Here is a 12051-nt window from a genome sequence, read left to right on the forward strand (position 1 = left end):
CCGCAACAAGAGAGGCCGCGATAGTGAGAGGCCCGCGCACCGCGATGAAGAGTGGCCCCCGCTTGCCGCAACTGGAGAAAGCCCTCGCACAGAAACGAAGACCCAACACAGCCATAAATAAATAAATAAATAAATAAATAAATATTTTTTTTAAAAAAAACGAGTTTTAAGATCTTTCCTCGGAAGAGGAGGAGATTGACATTGGGGATGGGATAGGAGCATATCAGTTATCTATGGCTGCATAACACACCAACCCCAAAACTTGGTGGCTTAACACAAAAACCACGATTCTATGGTCAGGACTTCAGGCAGCGGTCGGTCAGCAGGGCTGCCTTGTCTCTGTCCCACGAGAACTAGCTGCCTCTCTCATGCGGCTGCCTTCACTGAAGAGTCAAGATGGTCCCACTCTCAGGCCGGGCAGCTCAGGCCTTTTGCACATGGCTTCTTTCTTCATGAGGTGTCTCATCCTCCAGGCCCTCTCTTTCCACGTGGCCTTTCCCTCCAGTAGGATGACCTGGAGCTCTTGACAAGGAGCAAGCACCCACGGAATACTTGTGTCATTAAAACTTGATGGCAAGTAAAATCTATTACCTAATGCAGGAGTGCCCTGTGGTTAAATGACTTTTTGGAAATACTGCAGCTGGCATCCCCTCTTAGAGACTCACAAGGCAAACAATAAGCTTGCTAAAGGCTCTGGGGGGTCCTGCAAGAAGCAAAAAAGAAAGGCCTTTTTTTTTTGGTAAACGGAGCTGGTGAGAAAAGGCAGAGGCCTTCCATCTTCTCTTTCCTCAGGGAGGTATGGAGGGAGGGCTGGCTTAGAGAAAGCTATTAGAAGGGTTGGGTCTGCCTGATGAGAACATCCGAGCTCTGCTCTCCCTGCTCCCGGGAGAGTACCGTGTGACTGCAAGGGGCTCTTTGTGATCACTGAAGCCTCCTGCACACACGTAAGGCCTGTAGGAAGTGGGTCACTGCAGAGGTCAATGGTGCCTCTCCTGGAATCAGGTCTCCTGTGTCTCTGCCCGTCCGCACTGCCCTGCCCTGGTCTTGAACTAACTCACCTTCCTGATTCTTGCCTTTCATTTGCTTTAACCCCTGTGGCCTGATTTGGATCAATTATCCCAACCTGTTTTGTCCACCTTCAGTTTGTCCCCAATGCATGGTGACCATAAGCTCCTCGGACTTTCTTTTTTCTCTTTTTTTCACTTTACTTAATTTGAAAGTTAATCCACACTGGTTTTAACAAATTCAAATCATACCCCAAAGTGATAGTGTCCCCTTGTCTATTCCTATCCCAAGTCCCAACTGCCTGTTTCCTTCCAGATGATTTTCTATATTTATATAAACACACGTGTGCATATATTCGAACAAAATGGGTATCAATACGTGCATATCATTCCGTAATCTCCCTTTCCATCTAGCGTTGTATCATGTACATCTTTCCAAGTTGGTACACATAGACGAATGCAACTCCTCTTAATAGCTGCAGTTCCAAAGTATGGAAGTGCCTTTATTTATTCAGCTGTTTCCCTCTGATCAACACTGACATTGCTCCTTATTTTCTGCCGTTGGAACCGATGTGGCAGTGATCTGCCTCGTACATGAGTCTTTGCACATTCAAGCTCTTGTTCTGAGGACCAAGTTTCCAGAAGTGGTAGTGCTGAATGTGAGGGCTTGCCTGGCCTCCCCTGTCTCATTGTCCTCTTGACCCTGATGTCCTGGAGACCCCTGTGGTCACGTGCCTGGCTGCTCAGGCCATCCTGGGGTTCACCCGTTCCAGGGCCCGTCTGCCTGGCACCCTCCTGGAAAGCAGTCCCTTATCTCCTGCACAGTGAAGCTCTGCCTCGGCAGCACAAGTTAGTCACGTTGGTTGATAACTATGCGTCAGTACAGCACCTGCCACGTTGTGTTAGCATTATTTTTCTACTTGTCTAATTTCCCCAGTAGATCAGAAATTTCCAAAGGCATCACTGTTACCAAAAACAAGTTTGCGTGTGTAAGGCCAGATAAACTGGAACATCAGAGTTTGGAGCAGAGAAACATTTACTACAGGGCCAAGCAAGGAGAATGGGTGGCTTGTCTCAAAAAACAAGAACTCCTTGGAACGTTTCAGCAAAGCATTGTTAAAGGCCAAGTGAGGGAGGAGCATCCCAGGGTCTGTGATCAGCTCATGCACAATTCTCTGATTGGATGATGGTGATCAAACCTTAGGCACCAAAAGGTCTGGGGGCTACACGCTCATGATCATCAAGTAGTTAATTTCTTCCACTTGGTGGTGGGTTTTAGCCTCTGAAAAGCTCAGGAAATAGGCATGAGATACTATGATCTGGGCACTTCAGAGAGGAGCTACAGCAGAGGATATGGGGGAGGGGTCTATCCTGGGAAGGCCCCATAGGGTCTTGCACCATTATATCATCAGTGCGTGGCATAGGGCTTAGCACTTGGTGAATGAATGAACGGATGAATGAATGAATTCATTAACAAATTTAATTGAATTCACACTGTGTGCTAAACACTGGCACTGTGTATATACAACTATGAACAAAGCCAAACTTCCTGCTCTTGAGCGGTGGAGACACAGTAAACACATTATAAATAATTGGTCAGGTGGTAGTAAGTGGTATAAAGAAAAGTATGGCGGACACCTCTCCTCAGTCAGCCATTAGATACCGGCCACCACAGAAAGGGGTATGGTATGGTCTTGGGCACAATGGCTCTCCTCAGCCACCCCCAAAGGGGTCACCACTGAGGGCTGTACTCCTAGCAGCTGAGGGGGTGAGGCCTTCGTTCCTGAAGCGGTTTTTCTCAGCGAGATACAGTGGCCTGTTCTGACGGGGAGCACAGCAGGTTGGGGGCTGGCAGTCAGTAGGCCCTGGTTCTGAGCCCGGTTGCTTTGGGGAGAGGAAGTAAGAGGAAAAATCGCTGAAAGGATTTCCTGGGTCTGTTTGCTTGCAGAGTCCTTTCCCTTCCCCAGCTCCGCTCAAGGTGCTCACACCTGCAGGCTGGATTTCTCCAGCTCCCCGGCAGCTCTTTCTGACCAGGGCTGGCCAGTAGGAGCCACTAGTCAGACATCATTAGCAGGAGGAAGGGCAAGGCCAGGTATTTCTTTCCTCCTCTGCCTTGCGCAGAATCTCCATTAAGAGCCTGGCTCCAACTCCGCCATTCAGACCGAGGGTGGGTCCAGCCTCCATCAGGGAACCTCTGCCCCCTGGGCTCTGGCGACACTACTGTGGGAGACATGAGACGCTCAGGTCCCCTTCAAGGAAGGACCTGCTGCCCGATGGCAGGGGTGAAGCTGGCAGCCCACCTCCAGCCATCAGCTCCTGCAGGGTCAGCCTTGCGGTGTCATGCTCTTCCCAACCAGCCCACATCCCCTGACCAAGGGGGTGGGTATTAAGTGCCCAGCCATTTTGGCTGAATGCAGGACATGCTGGTGGGCAACACTCCAGACCTGGCTGAGGTTTTGTTTGGTCTGCATCACAGGGCAGCTTCTTCCTCTGCCATCCTGTTTCTCCTTTCCCTCCCAGGAGCTGACCCCTAATAAACACCATGAACCCCAAACTATGCCTGTCTGCTTCCAGAGAGCCCAACCTGGGCACCACTTCTTCCTCTGTCCTGCCTCAAAGGCCAGTGGCTTCCTGTGGCATTAATCTCCCCAGGGCCCTTTTGAACACTCAGATTTTGCATCGTCTGTGTAACCAATTCACTGCATCATATTCCCATCTGTTTAAATACTTAAACTGGGTTCTGTTTTCCTGCTTAGACACTGCCTGACAGAATGAGTTTTACGTCTAAATTTAAGTTTGTATTCTGGCCTCCCCTCCTAAGCAATTGTGTTATAAAAGGGCCCCTTAACTCACACAGAAATATTACGAAATACAGTCCTTTAATGGCCTCAGGGCCACCTGTCAGTGGGAGGCTTGTAACACTGTCTTTTGTTTTGGTTTTTTGGCCCTGGAATCTGAGCTCCCCACCAGGGATTGAACCAGCATCCTCGGCAGTGAAAGTGCAGAGTCCTAACCACTGGACCACCAGGGAATTCCCTGCCCTTTGAAAGAAAGGACATGGCCAGCCATGGAGGTGCCCCTTAAGCAGGTAAAACCAGCTAGCAGCTGATGAGTGGGAGTCCCCCACGGTTCCCAGGCCGGCGGCCAGCGCTGCTCCTCACCTTCCCCTGCTCTCTGCTGTCACCTGTGACTCCAGCTGAGGCTGGACATACTGGGCACCAGCACTTCCGGAGCTGGGCTCCCGCTTCTTTGCACCGACCTCCCCCCACCCCTCCCCCTTTTTCACTGGCTCTGAGCTTAGCCGGTCTCTGGTCTACACCTCCCCCGTCTCTTCGCTGAGGGCAGGGCTGGGACTGGGGTGATGACAAGAGCCCGGGGTACACATGTCAGGGGGATTCCCTTGGAGGGCTGGCTGCGCAGGGCCCGGGGGGAAGCTTTTTTTGGAAGAGTAAGATGGGAAGCTGGCCAGAGGCCAGGAGTGGCGTGGGAACCCCCGTGTCAGCCAGGGTACAAGCAGGAGACAGAAATCAAAGCAGCTTGTTTTTATAACAGAGAGGATGCAAGAAAGAGCAAGACTTGTTAACGAGGTAACTGCAGAGGCCAAGCAGAAGTCTAAAGCATCACGGAGGCAGCATCTGGGAAGCAGCGGCCCCCCAAGGTGGGGGGACGCAAGATAAAGGGAGAGACTGAAATTACGCAAACTTAGAAACTCGGAGGAGGGATCTGGTGGCTGGGACTCCAATCTCCGTGGAGTGGGTGCTGCTTAGCGGGTGCTGGTGCCTCTGAGGGGCCCCAGGAAGCTGGCTCTGCGAGTGTCGAGGAATCTGCAGACTGGATTCAGCAGCTGCCACGGGGACTGGCGCAGCTGGGGCGAGCCAGTGAGGCTGGGTTGGTGCGAGCAGGAACCGGGAGGAAGCGGAGGGAGTAGGCCCGCCACCTCCAGCCCTGCAGCGCGCTCTACCGCCCCCTGTCGGCAGATCCCGGCAGCGCGCGGCTGACAAAGCCGGGTTTGGTCCGCGGAGTCCCACCCAGCCCCAGCATCTCACAGCTGAGGACAGAAGGGAAGGCTTGGAGCCAAGAGACTGAGAGCGTTGAATAACGGGGCATCCTTTCCTAAAGAGTCCACATCTGAGGAGCCTCAGAGAGGAGTGGCCTGGGACCTGACCAAGAACACAAATCAAAGGGAGAGGTAAGAGCAGCTCCGGGCCCTGGCGGGTGATGGGGTATTCAGTTTGCAAACAGGAATCAGAGTTATGATAGCAGGATTTCAGGAATGTTTAGCGACAGGCAGGAGCATTTCTAGAGCTCCTGAGAACTTGGCAATGTTGATGCAGTAAAGCACCAGCCTCCATGTCTTTCTTCCTTCCCAGCCCCCAGCCGCCCATCACCACCCACGCTAGCCTCCTCGTCGGCTGCTGGGTCCGCGCGGTCGGATACAACGGTTAGACTTTTCCCCACTCTCTCAGTGACATACCACAGAAGTGCAGTCCTCAGGAAGTGACCGTATTCTTTTATCTGTTGCTGCATACAAATTACCCCAAAGTTGAGCAGTGTAAAACAACCAGCATTTAATATTAATGAATTATTATTAGTAGTAATGATGATCTCAGTTTCTGTGGGTCAGGATGCCTTTGGTTTGGAGCTTCTCACAAGATTGCATGAAGGTTCCACGAGGGCTGCCTGCATCTCAAGGCTCAACTGGGGGTGGATCCTTTTCCAAGCTCACTCCCTGGCTGTTGGCAAGTCTCAGGTTCTCATTGGCTGTTGGTCAGAGGCCTTGCTAGGGTCCAGGCGTGTAGGCGTCTCCATAGGGCAGCTCATGACACGGCAGCTGGCTTTTGCCAGAGTAAGAGAGAGTGAGGGACTGCAAGAAGGGCAGAGGGCACAGGCATTTTACACCAGCTTCAGAAGTGCCATCCCATCACTTTTGTTGTATTCTATTTGTTAGAAGCGAGTCACTAGGCCCGCTGTACCCTGGAGGGGGCAGATTACAAAAGGCATGAACGCTGGGAAGTGGAGGGTCATCGGGAGCTATTTCAAAGGTGGCCTTCTCACCATGACTCAGCCCATAGCTGCGCTGAATTTCTCAGAGCAGGAGAGCTCCATCCTGCATGAGTAACACACTCCAAAGGCTCAATTTGACACATGTTGAGTCTCCTATTCCAATCAAATTACACTTTATAACAAAGTTAATTTAAGGCATATATAATGATACACATAAGTATTATGGCACCATATGGTAATTAGGCATCCATGGTAGAAGGCTCACCAAAATGACTATAATAAGTGTTATTTCGACATAGCCAAACTCATTTAACTTTTCTCGTTAGTTTAGGCCGCCAGTATGTATCGTCAGCTTCCGTGTTGATAAGTTTTCCCCAATACCACCTACCACCTACCACCCCACATGCAAACTCTGACACTCACATAAATGCAATTACAACGATCCTGGATCTCACCCTGCAATAGTTGGGTGCTTTGTCTCTGCCTCCTATTCCCCGTGTTTTCCATTTCTTCCTGTTCCCCAGATGAAAGTACCTGAGTGGCCGCAGGCTTGGGTGGCTACCATTGGATCTGGAGGCTGCAAGCTGGATTTCTCCAGGGAGGTGCCAACAAAGTAGGGGGCCTGGTGCGAACAGTTTACACTCTCCAGCACTTCAGAAGGGATTCTTGAATTATTAAAGCAGTTGTCCCTATATCTCCCCCTCCTCGGTTGTATATTGCTTGGGGTAATTTTAGCAGGAAATAAAGTCTTTAAACTTTGGACAGCCACAAAGAAGTAAACATGCAAATGGAAGCAAGAGAATATATCAATATTGAATGAGCTCCAGTTATTTGGGACCTGTTGTCAGATCCTCTCTTGTATCACTGGGGAAGAATGCGAGGAAGAAGGAGGGCCAGAGAGGAGGAAAGGGGAAAGAAAACACCAGGGACAGGGGTGGGCTGGTACACCAGGTGGAGGAACTGGTGAGCTGGAGACATACAAGGAAGATTAAATGCAGGACATCCAGTTACATTAAAATTTCAGGTAGACAATGAAAGAAATTTTTAGTATAAGTATATCCCATGCAACACTTGGGATATAGTTATACTAAAGTAATCTTTTTTTCTGAAATTTAAATTTAACTGAGAATTCTGTATTTTAATTTGCTAAATCTGGCAACCCTATTGTAAAATCAATCTCTCTCACTTCCTTTTCATCCCAGAACTTGTCTTCAGCCTTGAGGGTCATGTCACTGTGGGCCCAAAGTGGCTTTTTGCCCCTTCTGATGGCTACGATCCTGGCATTAATCCTGCCCTCTCTGGCTGCTCTTTGCCCCCTGCCCTCAGACCCCCAGCCCCAGGCAACTGCAGGGGCAGCACATGACAGAGATGCAGCGCACTCATCTGAGGTCCCCCTGCCCCGCTCTCCCCAATGTCTCGGTAGCACTTGCCCCCATCCTGGCCTCCTGAAGCACCGTGCCTCCAAGTCTCTAGGCCCCCACGATGCGAGTGTGTGTAAATCCAGCGTGACAGACAGATTTGAAGACTACAGGGGACTCTGGGTATGGGTTTAAATGTGGGCAAAACATTTCTTGCTGAGCAGTTCATGTTAAAAGGAACTTAGTTTGCCCCTTGGTGAGCAGCCTGGGAGGGTAGCTGGAAATCTACCACTGCAACGCTTCTTCCAAAATTGCCCTTTCAGGTTTTACAGCATCACGGATCCTATTTTAGTGGCCAAGTTTTTAAATTAACAAAGTAGATGAAACCACAAGAAGTATTCGAGTTTTCACTGTGGAAGGGGAAAGCAAAATTTGGGTCTCTTGAGGTTTCTAATAAACCAGAAAAAACCCAGGTTCTGTTAAATGCTAATCTTCTCCTCTAACTGGCTGTCTGTCCTTCCGTCTAATTGCAGGGTGGGTGCAAGTGTTGCCTGCTCCTGGGAGGAAGCTGCCTTCCTTGCCCGTTGTCCAAACAATGGAATTTCCTGGATTCCTTGCTGCAGTTCTTCAAAGTTCATGGACATATGCTGACTTTTTAAAAGCTCGCTGTTACCAGGGGCAAAAAGAAGCATAACAGAAAAATGCTTACCTTCAGACTCTCCAAGGTAGTCAAAAAATTCTTCCCAAAGAAATGACCAACAGCGACAAAACTGCTCACCTGTTCGTCGTGAATCTGGATCCTGGCTGTCACATAGCAGGTTACTAGGTCCTGGGTGGGATGCGGAGACGGGAGGATAGATGGAACAAGAGAGGATCTAATCATCAAAACTGGGGTCCAGTGTTGTACCAAATGGGTCCTACTGCCAGGCTAACCTCACCCCCTTCCTCGTTCCCGCTCTATCCTCCTCCCCCCCCACCCCCAGCGGCTTCTTGTTCTCTGACTGCTCAAGATGTTTCTCCCCTCTGTGCCTGTACCCTTGCTGTCTTTTCTGCCCAGCCACCCCCATTCCATTCCTCTGTCCATTAACATTCAACATGGAGAATGCCTCCTCCAGGCAGCCCCCCACCCTGACCCTCTCAGATTGTATTCATGCAGTGATGGAGCTGGGCAGAGGAACACACTGGAAGGACACCTAATACAATCTGAGAGGGTCAGGGTGAGTGGGCAGCAAGGAAGGTGAGGACGTTATGTTTAAGCTGACACCCAATGACAAATATAGTAGAATAAAGAGCAACATCAAGAAGACAAAATCAGGGACTTCCCTGGTGACACAGTGGTTAAGAATCCACCTGCCAATGAAGGGGACACGGGTTTGATCCCTGGTCCGGGAAGATCCCACATGCCACGAAGCAACTAAGCCCGTACGCCACAACTATTGAGCCTGTGTGCCACAACTACTGAAACCCGCGCACCTAGAGCCCGTGCTCTGAAACAAGAGAAGCCACGGTGATGAGAAGCCTGCACACCACAACAAAGAGTAGCCCCCGCTCGCCACAACTGGAGAAAAGCCTGCGCGAAGCAACAAAGACCCAACGCAGCCAAAAATAAATAAATAAATAAATAAATAAAAAGACGAAATCAGGGACTTCCCTGGTGGTCCAGTGGTTAAGACCCCGAGCTCCCAATTAAGGGGGTCCAGGTTCGATCCCTGGTTGGGGAACTAGATCCCACATGGCACTGCTAAGAGCCAGCACAGCCAAATATTAAAAAAAAAGAAGATGAAGCCATGCAAAGGGCCCCTGAGGTATGAACAAATGCAGCACCTGTATTGTCCTTGTGTGTTTATAATCCGTCTCCTCCACCGAGCAGCAGTCTCCATGACAGGAAGGACCATGTCTATTTTATTTACCAACATATGCCCAGTGCCCAGCATAGCGCCTGCCTGGCACATAGTATGTGCTCAGTATATAGTATTGAATACTGAGTGAACCCACTGCCCACCATTCTTCCTGCCTAAGACCAGGACCGTTCCTGCAGGTCTGGGTCATGGGGCCCCAGCTTGGGAGAACAGAGCAAGGCAGAAGCTGCTTTCCTTGTAGTGTCTGGCAGTGAGAGAGGGACGGAGACTCAGGGCCCAAGTGAGTGAGCCCCATCTCAGCCACAGCTTTCAAGGCTTCAAGTTCGGGCTGCTTATTTTCTGTGCTTATGGGAATCTGAGAACAGTCTTGGCTGACTTCATTCTTATCTCTCAGCTGCATGGTAATTTCTGGGGAAAAGGAAGCTTCTAATTAAGAGTTCAAATCCCCCGAAAGCTGTATGCCAAGCCACATAGGGGGAAAAATCCCCGGCTGCCTTCTTTAGTATAAGGATGATAGCAGCTAACTGGCATGCTGATCTGGGCCAGCCAAGCCTTTAACTCAATCAAAACAACAACAACCACAGCAGCTATAAAAATCCTACTGTGGCTGTTGGTTCTAGGGACCCATCTCCCACCAGCTGCTTTGCATCTTTTTACTTGTTTGTTTGTTAGTGCCTAAGATATTTAAGGTCTTTGAAGGCTCTGGGCCTATTTCACTCTATATCAAATATCTTAAATTCTAACCAAATCTTACATTAGATGTAATGCATTTTGCTCTTGCTCTAAAACATTTGAAAGGGTTTTTGTTTCAGCTAGCTAATGCTGCATAACAAATCACCTCAAAACTTAGTGGCTTAAAACAACAGTATATTATCTTTCATGGGGTGGTTCTTCTGCTCCAAGTAAGATTAGCTGGGACAGTGGGTAACTATAATCATCTGAAGCATTGACCAGGAGCTCAGCTGAAGTTGAAATGTCCGGGATGCCTGGGCATCTGGAATCAGTTGGTGCTTGACTGGGAGCTCAGTTGGGGCTGTCACCTGGGGCACTTGGCTCTTCTCCGTGTGAGCCTTTCTAGGTGACCACTTGGACTGTCCCATGGCATGGTGGCTAAGTTCTAAGTAGGACTGTGCCAAGAGGAAGCCTTCCAAAAGGAAGGCAGTAGAAGCTGCCAGATCAATTAAAGTCCAGTTTTGGAATTGGTATAGCATTGTTTTGTCTATATTTTATCAGTCAAAGCAGTGACAGGCCTGGCCCACAGTTAATGTGGGAGGGGACACACAAGGGCATAAGCACTGGGAGATGTGAACATCTGGGTCATCAAAATGATCATCTAAGTTTTAAAATAATTATTATTGTGGTTCCTCAAAAAATTAAACACAGGAATATCAGCAATTCCACTTCTGCATGTATACCCAAGAGATTTGAAAGCCAGGATTTGAATAGATATTTGTATATCCGTATGCACAGCAGTGTTATTCACAATAGCTAAAAGGTGGAAACAACCCAGATGTCCATCGATGGATGAATAGATAAACAAAATGTGGTCCATCCATACAATGGAATATATTATTCAGTCTAAAAAAGGAAGGAAATTCTGATCCATGCTATAACATGGATGAACCTGAAGACATTATCCTTAGTGAAATAAGCCAGTCACAAATGGACAAATATTGTATGATTCCACTTATATGAGGTGCCTAGGGAAGTCAAATTCATAGAGACAGAATGTAGGATAGTGCTTGCCAGAGGCTGGGGAGAGAAGGGGATGGGAGTGATTGTTTAATGGGTACCAAGTTTCAGTTTGGGAAGATGAAAAGATTCTGCAGATGGGTAGTGATGATGATTGTACAATAATGTAAATGTACTTAATGCTAGTGAACTGTGTATTTGAAAATGGTTAAAATGTTAAATTTTATCTTATGTATGTTTTATCATAATAAAAACATTATTTTTTTAAACATCTTTACTGGAGTATAATTGCTTTACAATGTTGTGTTAGTTTCTCCTGTATAACAAAGTGAATCACTATACATATACATATATCCCCTTATCCCCTCCATCTTGCGTCTCCCTCCCACCCTCCCTATCTCTAGGTGGACACAAAGCACCGAGCTGATCTCCCCGTGCTACGTGGCTGCTTCCCACCAGCTATCTATTTTACACTTGGTAGTGTATATACGTCCATGCCACTCTCTCACTTCGTCCCAGCTTACCCTTCCCCCTCCCCGTGTCCTCAAGTCCATTCTCTATGTCTGCGTCTCTATTCCTGTCCTGCCCCTAGGTTCTTCAGAACCTTTTTTTTTTTTTTTAGATTCCATATATATGTGTTAGCATACAATATTTGTTTTACACTTTCTGACTTACTTCACTCTGTATGACAGTCTCTAGGTCCACCCACCTCACTACAAATAATTCAATTTTATTTCTTTTTATGGCTGAGTAGTATTCCATTGTACATATGTGCCACATCTTCTTTATCCATTCATCTGTCAATGGACACTTAGGTTGCTTCCATGTCCTGCTATTGTAAATACTGCTGCAATGAACATTGTGGTACATGACTCTTTTTGAATTATGGTTTTCTCAGGGTACATGCCCAGTAGTGGGATTGCTGGGTCGTATGGTACTTCTATTTTTAGTTTTTTAAGGAACCTCCATACTGTTCTCCATAGTGACTGTATCAATTTACATTCCCACCAACAGTGAAAGAGGGTTCCCTTTTCTCCACACCCTCTCCAGCATTTGTTCTTTGTAGATTTTCTCATGATGCCCATTCTAACTGGTGTGAGGTGACACCTCAGTGTAGTTTTGATTTGCATTTCT

The 12051-nt window shown here is 48.3% G+C and overlaps 1 long non-coding RNA gene across 1 annotated transcript; it reads left to right on the plus strand.

The window, feature by feature from the left end:
* Positions 1 to 3352: 3352 nt before the first annotated feature.
* Positions 3353 to 11190, plus strand: LOC309629141. Its single transcript, XR_014244886.1, has 2 exons — positions 3353 to 5193; positions 6533 to 11190. It is a non-coding gene; the product is annotated as an uncharacterized lncRNA (long non-coding RNA).
* The last annotated feature ends 861 nt before the right edge of the window (positions 11191 to 12051 follow it).

Source organism: Balaenoptera borealis, assembly GCF_965194805.1.
Source record: "Balaenoptera borealis genome assembly, chromosome: 5".
Lineage (NCBI taxonomy): Eukaryota > Metazoa > Chordata > Mammalia > Artiodactyla > Balaenopteridae > Balaenoptera > Balaenoptera borealis.